The sequence below is a fragment of the Caloenas nicobarica genome, chromosome 1 (assembly GCF_036013445.1).
Source record: "Caloenas nicobarica isolate bCalNic1 chromosome 1, bCalNic1.hap1, whole genome shotgun sequence".
NCBI classification, from domain to species: Eukaryota; Metazoa; Chordata; class Aves; order Columbiformes; family Columbidae; genus Caloenas; species Caloenas nicobarica.
This window is the reverse complement of record NC_088245.1, coordinates 134,240,546-134,261,807: the sequence shown is the minus strand read 5'-3', so window position 1 is coordinate 134,261,807 and position 21,262 is coordinate 134,240,546.

Here is a 21,262-nt window from a genome sequence, read left to right as displayed (position 1 = left end):
ATATATATTAATAAATGGAAATAACATCTTATTTACTCAGATTTCCTATTGGAAGTAAGAGATTAATGAAAATTGGAGAACCTGCAAGCACAGGATATTGGAATTTTGAAGAATCGCAATAGATTACCAAAATAACTTAAGGTTGTTTTAAGACGAGCTTGAAAAAAGACTAATTCCAAATTAACCTTCCACTGACAGTGCTCTTTGTGATTTGAAAGGTTGGAGTTGGTGGTCTGAAACAGGAAAATCTTGAGACTCGGTGTCTCCCAGAAACATTTGAAATTTTGTCCCTGCCTTACCAAACTAATCTATTGTAGTCTCATTTTAGAACATTATTTTGACAAAAACTCCTTTTACAGGTTTGTTCACGAAAACTCAAGTGTTTATTTTACATTAGTTTTAGATAGAATTTATTCTGGCAGAATGACCTCTTGAGGCTTTCTTCATAGGTTTCAAGATAATTTTGTGTTTCTACACATGTTACTCTGAACTCTAATGGGTTTAACTGTCTGCTAGATAGGGAGTCTTCAAAAAGTCATTTATGACTAAGTTTTTGAGACTATCATCTGGTAAATGTGCTTCTTTAGTATTTCAACAGAAAGCTCAAGCGACACCTAGAAGCAGAGATGTATCATGTAGCAACTCAACCCCCTCCCTCCTCAAATATCCAAACCTAGTCAGGTTTTAGTCTTGAAAAATTTCAGTTTGCTTTAAGCAGTTAGAAGAGAAAAAGTTACAATACTTAAGAGTTAAAATACTTAAAGTTAAAATACTTAACTTAAAAAGTTAAAATACTTAAAAGACTTAAAGTCTCTGGAGCCTTAATTTCCCTGCACAAGTGGGAGATTTTATTGCAAGGGCCACAGTGGTGTTTCGGGACACATCCTTCCTAGCACAGCTGCTTGTGTCTGTACAGATACAGAAGGAAGATTTTTCGTCTTTACACTCTCAGACCTATCAAGAAACTCTGTGAGACCCCCACTTTGGTCACATTAACTGAATTAATTATAATACCTTAAACTGCAAATACACTGTGGATCCTTGCAAACTCTCATTCCTGCCACAATCAAGTTCAAGCTTCTTCTCCAGTCAAGAAGTTTGCCCACTAAAGTGCTTTTTGTTTGTAATGAACAAATTAACTTTTCTGTCTTCAGGACTCATTAACTTTTCTGACTTCAGAAACAGCTAATTGCTAATGGTGATGACCTAACATATTTCTTACCTTATTAAGCTCATGTATCTCAGTGAGTGCTGAAAGCTGAATTCCTTTCAAGAATCAGGCATTTACTCATAATGTCTCTATCACATAAGTAGTTTGCTTTCTTAATATATTCAATTCCAGCTTTGACCAGTGAAGGCATTTATCTTTGCAGTGTTAAACCTAGAATAGAGAAACACAAGAGAATATGAAAATCAGAAACTAGTTTCTTGGGTCTCATAGACAGTTTGAGACAGTTTTTTATCTAGGTTTATTACTTTAATAACATAAGAAGCTGTTTCTCATAGACTAAAAGTTAATTTCTAAGGAAAAAGCACCATTAATATATGCTAATCTCTAATATTACTAAAAATGTGCAGCCAATGTTATCAAATGTTATCAAAGACCATCTGAAGTTCCAAATTCTCCTGCTATTAAGCCAAAACCAAAATGTAGAGGTATGTCAAAAGAGTTTTGTTAACTACATTCATTACATTAAAAAAAAGAAAACAGATAAATAGAACAAAACAAAACCAGATTTATTTTCCCTCAGAACTTCATGTCAGAAAATATTAGTATAATTCTGTATCTGATAAGAAAGGAATAGAATTCAGGAAGAAAAGTCAAGTAAAATTTCTCATTTGTAACTATCAAGATTTGTTACACTTTAAAGAGTTTCTCTTACAAACACAAGCTTTGTTCTCTTGTTAAGCTAAATTATCAGAGACAAGAATTTGATTGCAGTTGCTCCCATCTGGAATGACTCGGTAGATTTTAGTGAGATAGAATAGCAACAGCAAAGACTAGAGTATTACAGTTTAAATCAATGCAGGTAATGAGGATTTACATTAAAGAAACTGAAATCAGGCTGTGGCTGCTGATGATCTAGTCAAAAAACTAACTAAAAAAACCCAACCAACCCACCAAACAAACAAACAAAAACTTATGTAAAAGGAAGTATTTTAAAAAGAAAGGAAAGCTGCTCTTGCAGAATTTATAATATATTTTCTTAAAGAACCTCCAAAATAAATATGATTCCATTGAGTCATAAGACCCACTTTGATGATTACTACCTATCTGTTGAGCGTCGATGCAACTGATTCGATAACTCGCATTTAACAACGGTATTAAAGAACAAGTGCAAGCAAAAGACAGATGGTTGGGGGCTAAATTCCAGATCACCAGACAGGTTTCAGGTATGCCTGCTTCTCCTGTCCATCATCTATCAACTATTCATTTTTCCAAGCTGTATTGTTATGTACTGAAATTGAGTGAATTTGAAACAAAATGAAAATAATTTTACCCATGTCTCTGAGATGAATGGAAACTAGAAGGAGCCCAGCATTTTGAAAACTTGGGCAGGTGCCTAACTACAAATATGAGCTTGTTTCTGAAAATCTTAATCACAGGATTTATTTCTCTGCTGTAACATGTAATAGAATAAACGAGATTATGAAAACCATAAACTATTTCATTTTCACTTGGTTGGATTTCTAGACAAGTAAAATAAAGATAAATGTTCTCCAAGTCAGGCTTTCCATTTTGACATTCTTATTACAAATAATATAAATTGTATAAGAAGCCCTCCCTCAGATCTGAGGGAAAGGGCTTTCACTTAAGTATTCGCAAATTTGTGATCAGCATTGTTGCTGTGTATGTATTTGGAACAATAGTATTCAAAATATATATATTTAATTTTTTACCCAAGATAAAGATTCTCTGTTTCCCTGTGGGAGGATTAATTCTTTTTCGAAGTCCACCACTGAGACCACCCTATCAAGTGGATGTTACTCCATATATGACCCATGGCTTCTTACTGATGCGAAATAATTTAGTAGTTGTTTTTGGCAGGTTTTGCACATTTCTTTTTATTATCTGATATCTTTCAAACACTACATCTTGTCATCTGTTAGACTACCATAGTGTAGTTGATGTAGCTACTGAATGGACAGTGGTATCACTCAGGACACAGTCAAGAGTTATATTTGCATTCTGCTGTATTATGTACTTTACCTAATACTTCAAAACCCCATATTTTATAAAGTCCGTCAGAATGGGCAGGATAGTTCCCAAGAGCATGCTGCATCTTATAAGGCTTCTTATGAATTTCTCAATTTCCTGTTTACTCACTACATCATTTTCCCTTTAATAGCTGGTGTGTGTTCTATGTTGATAAACCATGATCTTGTACTAAAGTGTCCCAGTGTGCATTATGCTTTTGTGGCCATCTCCTTATTCAATAGAGTCAATATCTTCATTAAGAGAACTGCATTCATAAGCACTGTAGAGGCCACTGAAAACTGATTATCCCTGCAAAGAGGGATCTACAGTTTGAGGGGACCCACAGGGAAATCAAGGAAGCAAAATTACAGTATGTTGCTCCTTGCAGAAGGGAATATTGCAAACCCCTTCAAGAACCCCTTAGAAAAGTGAAGTGCTGAGAAGCAATAGATCATAAAAAATGGTGTTTGACATAGCCCTAAGATTTGCCTTTTTTGCCCGCCTCCCCCCCTTTTTTTTTGGTAACTCCTATGGAAAACACCTTGAAAATTAATTTTTGTGTGGAAAAAAAATGAAATGTTCAGATAAAGGTGTGAAATAGAAACTCTAAATATAGGACACTTGATGAAAAATTCTTTAAAAGAATACAGCATTCCAATACTACGTAGTAAGCAAACAAAAAGATAGAGCTTGTCATGCCTTCATTTAAAGCATTATTGATGATTTAGGTTGACAAAATTGTAAAACAATGCAATTCAAGGTTCAGGTATGACAGAAAATTTTTTGAAATTACACGGCAAAATATTAGAATAACATGCTTAGAAATAACTATCCTCCTTTTGGTAGTAGTCATTTATCATTTTCACAGCATGTTTAGTTTTGTCCTTTTAACAATTAATGTGATGTCCTGGTTTCAGCTGGGATACGGTTAATTTTCTTCCTAGTGGCTGGTACAGTGCTGTGTTTTGGATTTAAAATGAGAATAACGCTCATAACACACTGATGTTTTAGTTGGTTCTGAGCAGTCAAGGACTTTTGACCTTCTTGTGCCATGCCAGGTGCACAAGAAGCTCGGAGGCGACAGAGCTGGGACAGCTGACCCAAACTCGCCAAACGGATACTCCATACTGTATGACATCATGCTGACTCTATATTTTGGAGGAAGACGCTGACTCTATATTTTGGAGGAAGAAGAAGGAAGTGGGGGGTGTTCAGAGTGATGGCATTTGTGCTCCCGAGTCACCGTTACATGTGATGTAGCCTGGCTTTCCTCGAGGTGGCTGAACACTTGCCTGCCCATGGGAAGTAGTGAATGAATTCCTTGTTTTGCTTTGCATGTGTGCACAGCTTTTGCTTTACTTATTAAACTGCCTTTGTCTCAACCCGCAGGTTTTCTCATTTCTACCCTTCTGACTCTCTCCCTCATCCCACCAGGTGGAATGAGCGAGCAGCTGCATGGGGCTCAGTTGCCAGTCGGGGTTAAATGACGACATGTATCCTCCCTAAAGTAAGGAAGGAACAGAAAATTTTCCCTTGGAGAAACGAAACCAAATCAAACACACCCCGATACTTTAACTGTGTTGAACTGTAAAGGATTAACCCTGAATGTGCGAATGTCTTTCTGGATCATTTCAAGAACAGAGACACAGCTTTTCCCTCATCTACTAGATGTAGATGTTGTAGAAGGAGATAAGATTGGTCAAACAGTACCTGCTTTTCATAAACCCATGTTGACTGGGCCTGATCGCTTGCTTTTCGTGTGTGTGCCCTTTGATGTCACTCAGTATGATCTGCTCCATGACCTTCCCCAGCACTGAGGTTAGACTGAGAGGCCTATAGTTCCTTGGATTCTCCTTCCAGCCCTTCTTGTAGATGGGCATCACATTTGCCAACTTCCAGTCAACGGGGACCTCCCCAGTTAGCTAAGATTGCTGATAAATAACAGAAAGTGGCTTAGTGATCACGTCTGCCAGCTCGCTCAGCACCCTTGGATGTATCTTGTGTAGCAGGTCGCTAACCGTTTCCCCTTGGATTATTGGGGCTTCATTCTACTCCCCATCCCTGTCTTATGGCTCAGGGGGCTGGGTACCTGGAGCACATCTGTTCTGACTATAAAAGACTGAGGCATTTAGTACCTCAGCCTTTCCCTTATCTTCTGTCACTATGTTTCCTCCTGCATCCATCAGAGGATGGAGATTCTCCTTAGCCCTCCTTTTGTTGCTGATATATTTATAGAAACCGTTCTTGTTGTCTTTTACCACAGTAGCTAGGCTCAGGTCTAGTTGGGCTTTGGCCCTTCTAATTTTCTCCCGGCTTAACTTCATGGCATTTTTGTATTTCTCTTGAGTAGCCTCCCCTCCTTCCAAAGGTTATAAATTCTCTTTTTATTCCTAAGTTCCAGCCGCAGCTCTCTATTTAGCCAGGCCGGCCTTCTTCCCTGCTGGCTTGCCTTTCAGCACACGGGGACAGCCTGCTTCTGTGCCTCTAAGATTACCTTCTTGAAGAGAGACCAACCTTCCTGGACTCCTTTGTCCCTCAGGACTGCCTCCCAAGGGACTCTGCCAACCAGCCTCCTAAACAGATCAAATTCTGCCCTTTGGAAGTCCAAAGTAGCAGTTCTGCTGACCACCCTTCTAACTTCTCCAAGAACAGAAAACTCAGTCATTTCATGATCACCATGCCCAAGGCAGCCTCCAACCAACACATTGCCCATGAGTCCTTCTCTGTTTAGAAAAACAACTGATCCAGTGGGGCTCCTTCCCTAGTAGGCTCACTAATGAGCTATGTCGGGAAGTTGCTTTTTATGCACTGTAGGAGCCTCCTAGACTGCTTCCTCTCTGCTGTGTTGTATTTCCAGCAGACATCTGGTAGGTTGAAGTCCCCCATAAGAGCAAGGACTAGTGAACAGGAGACTTCTCCCAGCTGCCTGCAAAATATTGCATCTGCTTCTTCATCCCGATTGCATGGTCTGTAACAGATCCCCACCAGGATGTCCACCTTGTTGCCCTTCCACTTGATTCTCACCCTTAGAGACTCAACTCCAGCATCACCCTCATCAAGCTCCAGACAATCAAACCACTCTCTAACATACATGGTGTGTTGGCAGTTGCACTCTCCTCCCCCACATGTCCTGAGAACTGGTGTGGCAGTTGCACATCCCCCTCTCAGAACTGGGGCCTCCAATGGGCAGTTAACGGCTCTTTGTGGAGACCCAGAGTCGCTGGGCAGGGTCATTAGCAGAGGAGGGGCCCAGAGCGCCCACAGCCCAGAGAAGCTGAGAAGCTTCTCGAAGGCCCACACTTGAGGGGGCGGGGTGTAGAGAAGCCGAGAAGCTTCTGGAATGCCCACAGCCAGATCTGAGCAGACTATAAATGGGGTTCCCGCCGGCGACTCCCTTTGTGTGGTCTCCTCGGACATGCGGGTCTGCCGTGCTGCCGGAGTCCCTCCTCTTAGACGGAGAAGCTGTCTGAGGTAACCTCCTGGGATTGGGAGCGCCTCACCTCCGCATGTGGGTGAGTGAGAAGTTACTGGATATATGCTTTAGTAAGTCCTTGCCTGGTAGGCAAGTGTACCTTCCTCGTCTGGGGCAGACGAGTGTAAATTCCTGGCTGCAGTAAGCTGGTGTTTATCTATTATAGGCAAAACAGGGCAGAGAGGGCTCTGGTTTGTTTTCTTGTGAGTGCATATATGCACGCTGTGGATCCTCATTCTTATTTCGCTGCACCCCAAATAATTTCCTAACCTAATATCCGAACCTTTATCTTATGTTATCGGAGTGCTAGTCTGCCTAAACTTATATTTGGGATGCCTCCATGACACATGGCTGCCCCACCTCCTCTCCTTCCTAACCTATCCCTTCTGAAGAGTTTATAGCCATCTAATACAGCACTCCAGTTATGAGAGTCAGCCCACCATGTTTCTGTGATGGCAACTATATTGTAATTTTTCTGCCTCATAATGGCTTCCAGCTCCTCCTATTTGTTGCACATGCTGCATGCATTCGTATAGATGCACTTCAGCTGGGCTATTGATCCCACCACCTTTTTGTGGTGACAAGACCTAACTCCTTTGTGGCCATCCTCAAGTGCTTCCATGGTTCCTAACACATCAGTAACCCTTATATCCTACCTCATGGCTCTCCATCCCCTACCTCCACTGGCACAGCAGACTGAAGGGCCTCACTAGCACTTCCCTCAAATGCTGGCATGTTGCCCTTGGGTGTGCCTCTGCCACACCTGGTTTCCTCCCCTTCCCCCTTCCTTCAAATCTAGTTTAAAGCCTTCTCAATGAGCCCTGCCCCAGAATCCTTTTTCCCTTTTAAGACAGGTGTGTCATATTTGTTGCTAGCAGGCCAGGTGACGTGTAAGCTGACCCATGATCAAAAAACTCAGAATGCTGCCAGTGACACCAGTCACACAGCCAGGTATTGATCTGTTGGGTCTTCCTGCATCTTTCCTCATTGTACCCTGCAACTGTGGGGACAGAGGAGAACACTACTTGTGCTCCTGATCCCTTGACCAGTCGTCCCAAGGCCCTGAAGGCCCTCTTGATTTGCTTAAGTTTCCCCTTTTCAGTTTAATCACTGCCTACCTGAAAAATTATTAGAGGATAATAGTCTGAGGGCCTAAGCAGGGCACGAAGTTTTCTTTTGACTCAAGGCCTGTATCTAGTGGAGTGCCTCAAGGGTCAGTACTGAGGCCAGTATTATTCAATATATTCATCAACAACTTGGATGAGGGAATAGAGCGCACTATCAGCAAGTTTGCTGATGACACCAAACTGGGAGGGGTGGCTGACACACCAGAAGGCTGTGCTGCTATCCAATAAGACCTGGACAGGCTGGAGAGTTGGGTGGGGAAAAATTTAATGAAATGTAACAAGGGTAAGTGTAGAGTCTTGCATCTGGGTAGGAACAACCCCAGGTTCCAGTATAGGTTGGGGAATGACCTATTAGAAAGCAGTGCAGGGGAAAGGGACCTGGGGGTCCTGGTGGACAGCAGGATGACCATGAGCCAGCACTGTGCCCTTGTGGCCAAGAAGGCCAATGGCATCCTGGGGTGTATTAGAAGGGGGGTGGTTAGCAGGTCTAGAGAGGTTCTCCTTCCCCTCTACTCTGCCCTGCTGAGACCTCATCTGGAATATTGTGTCCAGTTCTGGGCCCCTCAGTTCAAGAAGGACAGAGAACTGCTGGAGAGAGTCCAGCGCAGGGCAACAAAGATGGTTAAGGTAGTGGAGCATCTCCCTTATGAGGAAAGGCTGAAGGAGCTGGGTCTCTTTAGCTAGGAAAAGAGGAGACTGAGGGGTGACCTCATTCATGTTTATAAATATAGAAAGGGTGGGTGTCATGAGGATGGAGCCAGGCTCTTCTCGGTGACAATCAACAGTAAGACAAGGGGTAATGGGTTCAAACTGGAACACAAGAGGTTCCACTTAAATTTGAGAAGAAACTTCTTCTCAGTGAGGGTGGCAGAACACTGGAACAGGCTGCCCAGGGAGGTTGTGGAGTCTCCTTCTCTGGAGATATTCAAAATCCGTCTGGACGCCTTCCTGTGTAGTCTCATCTAGGTGTTCCTGCTCTGGCAGGGGGATTGGACTAGATGATCTTTTGAGGTCCCTTCCAATCCCTAACATTCTATGATTCTGTGGACCCTGGACCCATGGAGGCGGCAGACTTCCCTAAGAAGTGAGTCAGGCCTGCATATAGGGCCCTCTGTTCCCTTTCAAAGGGAATATTCTACAACCACAACCCGCATCTTTTTCTTTGTGGGAGCTGTTTTGATGGAGGATGCTGAGTGACTTATCCTCTGCGACACCTCCAACTTAGTTGAACCACCTCCCTCAATGTTGTTGTTTGGTTCCACTTGCAAGGCCTCATACATGCTTTGCAAGGGAACCTGGGAGGGTGGGGTGGTCACAGCAGGGACCCTCCTCCTTCTACACAGGGCAGGAACATGCTGCCATTTCCACCTGTTCCTCAAGTTGCTGCTTTCCACCTCCAGAGCCTCATGCCTGTTGAACAGAGGGACCTGGAAGGGTAGGGTGGGTAAGTGGGTGTTTCTCCTGCTACTCCAAGTGTGGACTTTCTTCCATTCATCCCTTTCCCTTGACCTGCCTTCTTCAGTCAGGCAAGGAGAGGATACAGGAATCCCTTGATCTTAATTTCTTGCTGGTGGTCTCACTTGCCCCCTGGAGGCCAGAGCTTGATCCCACCAGTTAATTTCCTTTTCCAGCTCCCTGATACTTCTCAACATTTCCACCTCCTCTTTCAGCTCTACTATCAGGCTGAGCAGGTCATCCACCTGCTCACACCTCACACAATTGTTTTCTCTGCTGCCACTCCACATCAGTGAAAGGCCCTGGCATTCTCTTGAGCCTGAGGTCTGGGTGGCTGCATGTTCCCGTGCCAGCTCTGTCTGGGTTGCTGCCTCCTTCCTGTTGTGTGCAGAGAACTTACCTTTGACCCGAGTGGATATCATAGTCGGCTCCCTCTGTGAGGGCGACAACCAAATGGGGTAAATCACTTGAGCTGGCAGAGGTTCCTTGTCCTTCCCACTCAACTTTCCATGCAAAGTGCTGCCCCAATTGCCTCACCCTTGTTTGCTGGCCCTGTTTGCTGTGCTCCCCATCTCCTGCACTCTGTAGAAGGGCATTTAAATCACCCTTGGCTGTTCCTGGCAACGCTCCCTCCACATCAGCCCCTCTCGTGAGATCAGGCACTTCGTGGTAATTTTCTCACCAGGACAGTGGTTCTGAGATCTCCTCCTCATCTTCTCAATCTGTGCCCAGCCTCAGCTCTTACCGTAGCCACTGCTGTGCTCGTTATTTCACCACGTTTAAATCTCCTGCGGGTGCTCTGTAGCCACTGCTGTGCTTGTCACTTGTCATTGACAAGAAACAATTGTAAAGAAATAAAGTTAACAACTACTTCTAATGTCACAATTCATGAGACAAAAGTAAATGAGAAGTATTACATACATAAGTACCTTATTTTTCCAAGAAACCATTTTTGTGTAAAACAAATAAATGACCCTGGAATTCATGCAAAAAGAACAACTGTCACAGACATGTCCTGAAAATATGGGCCATGGACAACTGTCTGTGGCTGTAAATACAGGTGGCCACTTATTGATCCACCTGGACACAGACTAGACTTAGAGCAGAACAGAAATCATAACAAAACAAGGCTGTATGTATGACTTAATTTGTTCTGAAGAATACTGAGCAACACAGAACAGTGTTGAGAAAAATCTCTTGTCAGAGAAAACTTGAATCTTGAGGGATAATTAGGAACAGCAGGAACTTCTGCTCAAATTACCTATTCTGTGAAATAGCAAAGAGTTGCATATCAACCTAAGAAACCTGTGCATATCTAATCCAATATCACATAATACTACATATATAAGTACTATTTTCCTTGCAAATAAAGGAGAGTGATATTTATATTGCTTGTGTTTGGTGATACTACAGTGATACTCTGCCCTTGAAGTTTATTCTTTCTAGAGGCAACAGTGAATCATCTGTAGCCAGCAATACAGACAAGATTATTGTTTCTTGTTCATACTAGTGGAAATTGGGACTCTTTATCTCCAGCTTTTGATTTGTAGATAGAGACAAAAGATACTGTGAATTTAATAAAGCAGATAATGAAAACAGAACAGCGCTACATCAGTGCTGACTTTCACTGGATGTTTTACTGCAATCTTTACCTCTTACATTTCTAACTTTTCAGTTAAATTAAGTCAGTTCTTCTCTTTGAATATCAGTTGGATTTTACAGTTAAAAGATGACATGATGTCCAAATAATCTGAATAATTCTAAGACCCTCTTGCTCCAAGTATTATTTCTATAACTGTAAATACTTCAGGAAATTCCATGAGAAATAGGTAAGAGTTTGTGTAACAGCATCCTAGATTAATGCTCCTTCATGATGGAAGACAGCTATGGCTGCCTCATCTCTGATTCACATTGAGTCATTGCACCTTCTCACAGTCCCAAATTCAAAAACCTTCCAGTATAGATGTGAGATGTATTTAATCTTCAAACAATCTTCAGAACAGCCCATCTCTCTTCTGTCTTTATCAACATGAACTCAGTGACACCAGGCTCTTCGTCAACATTAACAGTGTCTTCCAAGTGAATCTTTAGGAAGTAAAATGAAGGAACTGAAAATAAAATATGCCTACCTGGGTAGGCGACAAGAACGTGAAGTTTAGGGAATGGCATGCTGATTTGTTAGTGTCATTTATTTTTGATTAAACAAAATAGAGTGGTGGGAAATTATTTTTCTGTAGAATATTGTTTAGAACCATGCCAAGGCTACAAGACCTTTGGTGTGGGTCCTGACACTGAAGAACTCTATTGTACATTTTCCACTGTTTCCCCTCATAATAAAAATTCTCTACAAGGAATTTGATCATGTCTCCTGCTAAGATTATTTTACAGAAGATACATTGTAACATAAAGGAGTATTTTCCTCCTAATCACTTTAAATGAGCATAATTTAAAATCTAACTCAACATTTCTTCTAATCCTGAGTGATGTCATTGTCAATACTTTTTTGTCTCTTAAAAACGGAGGAATGTCTGTAAATATTTGAAAGTCATTGTGTTCTCCCGTTGTTAGTCACTCCAGAAATTTCCGATAGCTTTATTTTCTTTTGTTTTCTGAAGTTAACTGTCATTTCCATACTAATGAATTAAGAAACCAATAAAGAGAGAAAATGGGTTTGAAGTGAAAGAAAAAAATAGATTTCACACAGTAGCAGTTTTAGAACTGAAATCCCTTCATTTCCCTGCTTTTGCCAGGATAACCACTCCCCACGCCACACACAAGTGTGTGAGGGTGTCCTCCAGGTCCCATGCTGGAGGCTTCTCAGCCTCTGCATCTTGTTGCTTACTCCTGCCATAAAAATAACTCAATTATTGCACCACTACTCCTATGTCATTTGAAATTACTTTGATAACATGAAATCTGCAACACATTATCTCCAAGAACCTACAAAAGGCAGTGGGTACTCAAATAGATGACAAATGAAACTACTTCCCAAGCACTAGTATTAGCATACATTGGTACTAGAGCAAGATTAGGTCTTGTATAAATAATGGTCCCCTTTCATATTATGGAAAGATGGAGATTTTTCAAGATAGTCCAAGAAAGTACTTTTGTAAGGATGAGATTTTGGAAATCATAGTTTATGAGACCAAACTGCTTATCTGTATTAAATCACAAATCTGCAATCAGCATAAGGAGGAAATAAAATAACAATTTATTTTTGCATAGTTATTTTATAAATTTGAGATTAAGTACTGGAAGAACTGCAAGATTCTTTCATGAGAGATGTAGCAAAAGCTTGACATTTTTTGGTTTTGAAGCCTCTTTTTCCTTTACCAGAAGTTAGATAGTCATTCATTTCCTAAGTTCCAAACAAAGTTTGTTTTGTTTTTTTCATCCTGTATTCTAGAGAAAAGTTGAAGCTAATCAGAAGAAATAGACTAGATATATCTTTCCTGCTACCCTTCTTTTTCTTCAGCTTTGTATTCACATTCATATACATACCTAGATTTATATGAAATCTTGGAGATCCACAATACTGAGGTACAAATCATGTGGTTAGAAGTGAAATATTTTCCTTTCTCATCTATAAAAGCCAACATGCTAAGCTTCATGTTTAGAAATGTATGAGGAGAAAGAAGACACCTGCTGTCTCTGTGGCTTACAGCATATATTTTTAAATAAAACTTGTTTGGAACTCAGATATGGGTTGCTATTTGAAATATCAGTGTGTAACTATTTACTATTTACTATTTTAACTATTTTAACTATTTACTATTTACTAACTATTACTAACTATTTACTATTTACTATTTACTATTTTACTATTTACTATTTTTTTACCATATAAAGACTAGACCATATAAAGACTAGACTTTTAATACTTGTAAACCCCACTGATGAACGGGGTGGGTGCCCTGGTGACAGAAGATACAGAGAAGGCAGAATTACTGAATGCCTTCTTTGTCTCTGTCTACTCTGCCGGAGGCTGTCCTGAGGAGCCCCGTACCCCTGAGGCCCCAGAGGAAGGCAGGACAATGGAGGAGTCTGCCTCAGTTGATGAGGACTGGGTTAGGGAGCAATTAAGCAATCTGGACATCCATAAATCCATGGGTCCGGATGGGATGCACCCGCGGGTGCTGAGGGAGCTGGCTGAAGTCATTGCTGGACCGCTCTCCATCATCTTTGCCAAGTCTTGGGAAACGGGAGAGGTGCCTGAGGACTGGAGGAAAGCAAATGTCACTCCGGTCTTCAAAAAGGGCAAGAAGGAGGACCCGGGCAACTATAGACCGGTCAGCCTCACCTCCATCCCTGGGAAAGTGATGGAACACCTTATCCTTGGTGCCATCTTAAGACATATCAAGGATAAGAGGGTCATCAGGGACAGTCAACATGGCTTCACCAAGGGGAAGTCGTGTTTGACCAACCTCATAGCCTTTTATGAAGACGTATCAAGGTGGATTGACGATGGCAGAGCAGTGGATGTGGTCTACCTTGACTTCAGCAAAGCATTTGACACCGTCTCCCACAGCATCCTCACGGCAAAACTGAGGAAGTGTGGACTGGATGATCGGGTAGTGAGGTGGACTGCAAACTGGCTGAAGGAGAGAAGCCAGAGAGTTGTGATCAATGGGGCGGAGTCTGGTTGGAGGCCTGTATCTAGTGGAGTGCCTCAAGGGTCAGTTCTGGGACCAATACTGTTCAATATATTCATCAATGACTTGGATGAGGGAATTGAGTGTACTATCAGCAAGTTTGCTGATGACACCAAGCTGGGAGGAGTGGCTGACACGCCAGAGGGCTGTGCTGCCATCCAGCGAGATCTGGACAGGCTGGAGAGTTGGGCGGGGAAAAATTTAATGAAATATAACAAGGGGAAATGTAGAGTCTTGCATCTGGGCAGGAACAACCCCAGGTTCCAGTACAGGTTGGGGAATGACCTATTAGAGAGCAGTGTAGGGGAAAGGGACCTGGGGGTCCTGGTGGACAGCAGGATGACCATGAGCCAGCACTGTGCCCTTGTGGCCAAGAAGGCCAATGGCATCCTGGGGTGTATTAGAAGGGGGGTGGTTAGTAGGTCCAGAGAGGTTCTCCTTCCCCTCTACTCTGCCCTGGTGGGACCTCATCTGGAATATTGTGTCCAGTTCTGGGCCCCTCAGTTCAAGAAGGACAGGGAACTGCTGGAGAGAGTCCAGCGCAGGGCCACGAAGATGATTAAGGGAGTGGAGCATCTCCCTTATGAGGAAAGGCTGAGGGAGCTGGGTCTCTTTAGCTTGGAGAAGAGGAGACTGAGGGGTGACCTCATTAATGTTTATAAATATATAAAGGGTGGGTGTCACGAGGATGGAGCTAGGCTCTTCTCGGTGACAACCAACAGTAAGACAAGGGGTAATGGGTTCAAGCTGGAACACAAGAGGTTCCACTTAAATGTGAGAAGAAACTTCTTCTCAGTGAGGGTGACAGAGCACTGGAACGGGCTGCCCAGGGGGGTTGTGGAGTCTCCTTCTCTGGAGACATTCAAAACCCGCCTGGACGCCTTCCTGTGTAACCTCACCTAAGTTTTCCTGCTCTGGCAGGGGGATTGGACTAGATGATCTTTTGAGGTCCCTTCCAATCCCTAACATTCTGTGATTCTGTGATTCTGTGAAACATAATATTGCTTGTGTAAAGAGGAGATAAGTATCTAATATTACCTAGAATTCAAAGTGCATTATACTGCCCTTTGCCAAACCCCCATACATCACTTTTTGAAGAATAAGCTAGAATTTGGTCATCTTACAACCATATGAAACATCAATAATAATCCAATAAGCAAAATCCAGTGTTAGCATACAGAAAAAGCAGATAGAAGAATTATTACAAAATTTCCTAGCAAATATGCATTTAATAGTTCCAGAATCGTGCAAACAGTATTTGAAGTATAACCTTTAGATTAAACCTACTAGATAATAAGGCTGTTTTATCCAAGACTTTCTCACTCAGATGTGTCTTGTACTTTCTTTTAAAGCTCAGATTAAAGCATTTAGCTGCTGGCTATATTTGAGCTCTAAAAGCTTTCTATTTTATGACAGGGACAAAAAGTCCTGTTTCTGTCAAAGAAATGTTCTGATGGGCTGAACAATATTCCAGTGACAGGCCTTGACAACCTCTCAAATGACACCCAAAAGTGACATATTGCACTTAATTTCAGATGGTCATCTTGGTTCTCTTGCATGAAACGACACAGACTCCCAGAGGCAGAGGTAGAACATATTTAGGGTAAGGAGGCTAATTGGCTTGTTTTCAATTCATTATTCTGTTACTTTTTAACCTTCTATGAGCTAGATAGCCATTTAATGTCACCAAACACGAAGATGAACTTTTTCAGTGCTGTGCCTTTACCCAAATTTCTTTTGAAGAAATAAAAACGTGAAAAAGAAGCACTTAGTGCATTAATGGCTTCAGAAGATATATGTGAAAAGTAGCGATGGAAAGTGAACTTTGACAGCAAAGATTAACGCTACTGTCCTGAAATGTTCTGTGCTGTTTAGTATAATAGTTAGTCAGTCATACTGTGTTCAGTATCTACGTTCATATTTTGTTTTGTACTGTGTGTTGAGTACAATAGTAATACTCTTGAAAGAGGTGAATGGCGAGGAAAGGTCCAAGAGGTGAAACAATGTGGTGGTTGCTAAAAAGCTACACACCACCAAGGGAAAATAGAACAAGTTCATGAAAGTGGAAGACGACAAATGAATTATTAAATATACACTTACATACAGACATCCCTGGGTCAGACTGTCCCTGAGCAGCAAACTGGTGGAGACTGGGAGAGCGTTCTGGGATGTATCACTGTGTGCCTGCTCTTTTTTTTGCCCTGGTCGCTAGGCAGCCTAGTTTGGTCATTCTCTTAGACAGGATGCAGGACTAATTGGATCCATCCAATGGACATGAATATTGCAGCTCAAAAGCATTCTTATCTATGGCCAGGTTTATTTCATATATATAGTCAGGCTTTCACAGAATGTTATCCCATTTGTTTTAGAACCACTAATAAGGTAAACCTTGTTCTTCATCTTTTCTGTAGCTTTATCTTCCCTCAAAATCTGCTTCAGAGAGGAATTGATATAGCGAACCAGTCAAAACCTGCCAGAATGCATATTGTAAGTAATTTAAAGAGCAAAGTCTTACAGTTCTAATGAAGTTCTCAGAACTAAAACAAAAAACATAATCAGCATCACAAAACACCAGAGTTGTCTCCCTTAATCTATATTTGGAATGAGCAATAAAAAATAGTTCTCGGGAGAACAGCTGATATAATTCTATGGATATTTTCTTAACAATACTGAAAATTTAAATAATTTTTAGTTGACTAAAATTTGAGTAATAATCCACATAAAAGGTCTTCAAACGTCCATAGAATATCACTGCATAAGCCTGGAATTATATTAATATTTGCAGTAACTGAGAATATATTTTATAGGTCACACAGGTGAAAAGAGTTGTCATTTCTTACAGAGCAACATTATTGACATAATAATTGATACACTATCTCATTCCATATTTGATTGCCAACATTTAGATTTAAGCATTTAAATTTCTTATTCTAATAACTTGTTTAATGGGTCATCAGTATCCTTGATAATAGTTCCTATTAAAGTGATTTCCAAAAGTCTGCCTAGCCCAGTACTCCCTCTCTTGAGGGTGGCCATCAAAGGATGCCTGGAGATGCATTCAAGGACAGAGCATTCAAATTATGCTGGATTCTCTGGCAGCTTCCACTTTTCTATGGTTCATGGACTTTCTGAGACAGATTAAATATTAAATAACAGTATGTCATCTTTATGAATATCTTTCTCTTTAAATAGTTATATTTAATAACCCTTGATTGCTTTTTCCTACATCAATGTTTATGATTATTTTAGAACAAGTCTAATGCCACAATCTCCTATGGCAATGTGATACACTCTTTACCTACCCATTATGTGAATAAGCATCTACTTTGTTCCTTTTAACAATCACTCCCTCTTTTTTATGAGAAACATCATTCTTTTTCTTCTTCACAGACCTGATTTTACAGTCTTCTATCATATCACCCTTTCACTGCTCTCTCTTTCAGTCTGAAGAGTCCTTGTCTATAAAATTATTCTTCATACAGAAACCATTCCATAACTGTTGATTTCCCTTCTATCTTTTCTAGTTCTACTATTCCATTTTTAGATAAATGACCTTGACAGCAGAAGATAATCTTATGGATAAGGCATCAGACAAGTCCTGGAAAAAGGGATTATATTCCTGTTTGTGTCACGGATCTTACGCATTAGTCAGTCTTGTCTGCTTAATTTTGAGTAACCATTCACTGCTAAGTGAAAATATTCTTCAGAAAGAGAGAACATTTCTGCTTCCAGCATGTAGAATATAACCACTACAGGATGATTTGATTTAAGACTGATACTTAAAAACCACTATGGCTTGTGGTTAGCTTTTTTTTTTTTTAAATTTTTTAAAAAATTAATTGAGACCCTCACATCTTTGGATCAGATCCCTAAAGAGTCTCAGAGGTATTTCTGGGTACATAATTTCTCCAATGTTCACCTCAAAAAAGAAGCTTTAGAAAAAGGACCAGTTTACAATGGGTTTGTATTCAGCAGAGAAAATCAGGCATCTCAAGTCACTGACACATTTATAGCTATTAACTTGACTCCTTTGTTTAACCTGCAGTCGAGGTCACTGTGCCAGGCATTGCAGGACACTGGTGACAATACTGTACCTTCAGAAGGAGCTGTACTTCTGTGTCTCTCTTTTTATCAAAGAGCAGCTTTTCAGAAGCTGAGTTTCCAAACTATAAATAATTCTGAACTATGAGTAAACTTGTGATAATTCAGTTGTCTGTACAATTATGTAAGTTAAAACAAACTCATCTTCCACTTAGGTCATATATACCTGGGTATTATAAAGGTTTAAAAACCAGACAAGGAAACAAATAATTCTCAGTTTCCTGTTGCAGGTGAATTACTTTTATAACTGAGAAGAGGCCATTGACTTCTCCTAACACAGAAGCACCTTTTAATAATTTATTTTATGCCCTAAAAATGGGTAACGCTGAGAAATCTAGAGACAACCTTGGATTTTCTTTTTGTAAATGTGTGGTGATTTCTCCAGTGATATCCACTGATTCCTGATTCTATCACCATCCAAATGGCATCTATTGCATCACCTTTCGTTGCAGACCTGTCATTTATAAACAATAGGAGACTTGTTTTTTCTTTCCTAGATTTATTTCTACTGAGTAAAGAGAGAAGCTTCAGCAAGAGCTCATGTAGCATAATGCCAGAAAGGCAAACAAGGAGGATGTCAAACTAAATGAAAGAGCAGTTGAACTCCAAGCTCCATCTTAAAACATTGTTTTCAAATCAGCAGATAATATCTCTGAATTTTCCTGTCTTGCCACACAGCCTTAGGCGTCTCTGCTAAAGTACAACAAGCCCTAAGGCCTTACTCACACTCACAAACTTAATTTACATACAAAAGAGAGACTAAAAAAATCCACTGTAGGAATCAAAAACTTTTTATTAATTTTGTGCGAGATTTGTAATATTAAAATGCACAATGTTTAATGTAGCTAGTAGAGGCACGGAAATACTATATAACTTATTTCTCTCTCTTTCCTAAGCATTTATGCACATGTACATTCAATTATGCTGTGGCATAATATCAGAACATGTCCTAAATATTTAAGAGCTACTTATTTAATTGGGAAAAAGTGTCCAGAATCATTTAAAAAAAAAAAAAAGCAATGAGTATATTCAATTGGTTTCTCTGTGGATGTATCATTTGAGAGTTTTGTTTTGTTTCACTCAATGTACAGAAAATGTTTTTGGGATTTGCCATGCAAGCCAGCACATTGAATCAGAGGTCCCACTGTTGAGTCCAGCCTGTCCTTTACAGACAATAAGAGAACAAAATGGGAATTCCTTTTACACTAAGTGATTTTCTGGGTCACCGTCAAGAGACACACTGCTTTTCCCAGCAGGTTTCAACAAAATAAACCAGGTACTTCTTTGTGAAAAGAGGTAAGTCACCACCACGCTTTTTCCCCAGTATGTTCAGCAAGTCACCTCTACCCATGAATGTTAATGCATTAAGAGCAGTCAGTATTTTGGGCATCAGATTATATAGGTAAGAAAGAAAATGAAAAGTGCACAGTAGCATCTCCTAAGGATGACTGCCCTCCTCACATAGTCACTCTGACCTCACATCATAGTGCCATAGTTTAACATTTCTGTTTTCCTGGCTTGCATTTAGTTTGATTTTCCACTTAGGGAATGACTGCACTTAATCGATCCATGTAAGCCCATCTTAGCAGAAGAAGTGAAGCCTCCAAAATTCATCAGGGAAAAGCTAATATACTTATTAGACCCAAGTATCTCCCAGACATGGCCCAGTAAAGTTTTATTTCATTTTTAAATGAAAGATACTGAGGCAAGGACTATTTGAGGGAAGCCATAAATAAATAAAATACTGTGGATGATCGGTTACAGAACTACAGAAAATTAAAAACCAACCAACCAAATGAACAAAAACCACATCACCTTGGGTATAGTCTTACGTAAGGTAAAAGTTTGTGATGCAGCATGCATTACAAATGAACTGCACTAAGAGATGAACACTGGTATCCTTTCATTTTATGTAGTGAAACAAAACATACCCTATAAATGAATAACTACTGTCAGAATTCCAATATTTTCCAAGACTTACTCTAAGATGACCCAGACAGTGAAGTGTTCAAGATGACTTCATTTGCAAATGTTACAGACACTATTTACTATTTCCAGGTATATTACTAACCATACCCTAAGCATCATTAACAGTCGTATTTGTTATTACACCTGATTTTTTCTCCAGGCTTTTGCTTTTGAAAACAGATGTGTTTATGCATAGAAAAGGTACTTTTTAGAAGGAATCTTCCTGACCTAGTACGTGCTCTATATATGCAGAAATAATGTTTAAGCAATTCCATCACATGCCTGAATTCTGCTTAAAAAAAATCCTTTTCAAATTAAAATTTGATTTTGTCCACACTGTTGCGCCATGTGTTCAGATATCAGGATTCTTAGAGTTTTCCTTCTACAAAAAAATGTAAAGTTTGTATGCATTTCTTTCACTATGACTCCACAAGCACAGAGGTTTTCAGCTAACTGGAGTTTTGTGCTGCAAGATTCTGCACAAAGAGTTGTGCATCACATCTTCTAACAACATCCTTCAATATAAAACTTAGTCAAAATCACTTTGTTTCATCGTGGCTGTATTTTATGATTTTAAGTCATCACTACAAACAGACCTGCTCTGCTTCCAAACCAAATCCACAGACAACGTGAACACTCTTAAAAGTCCTTCAAAAAAGCAGTCAAAGACCATGTGATAACCTAAACCAGAAAAACCTCTCACCTTTGCTAAGGCATATTTGTTTTGCACAGGATTTCTTTCTTCACTGTTTGCTAGACTCTACTAAGTAGTCATCTGCCTCTCCTCAAATCCTTAATTCTTCATAGCCTACAAAATATAACTTACTTTGAAATAAACAAAAGACTCTAGGATTAGCTGTGTTCAGAATCTACTTTATAGGGCATATTCAAGTAAACCAAGATACCATCTCAGTTCCTTTACAGATCTTTCCAAAGGTTTCTAGCCTTGTTTCCATGAAAGCATACAGCTGGTTCACAAAACAAAACTCTAATTCTGGCGTGCATCTGGATGCTCTAGTTCATGTACGATTCTGTGAATTCCCCTCCTTACTTGCAGCTGGAGCTCAGCACATCTGTCAGTGTTCCATGTCTGTTTGTTCATGAGTGGGACTTCCAAACCCACCTCCCAGATCACCCACTACACTTACCTGCTACTGTTTATCCCTTATTATTCATTATCCATACTAATAGCAATGTTATTAATAGAATCACAATAATATTAATGACAATACGTCTAGAGATGCAACATCTCTACGCACTATTTTTTACGTGTCTTTTGTTTGCTCTA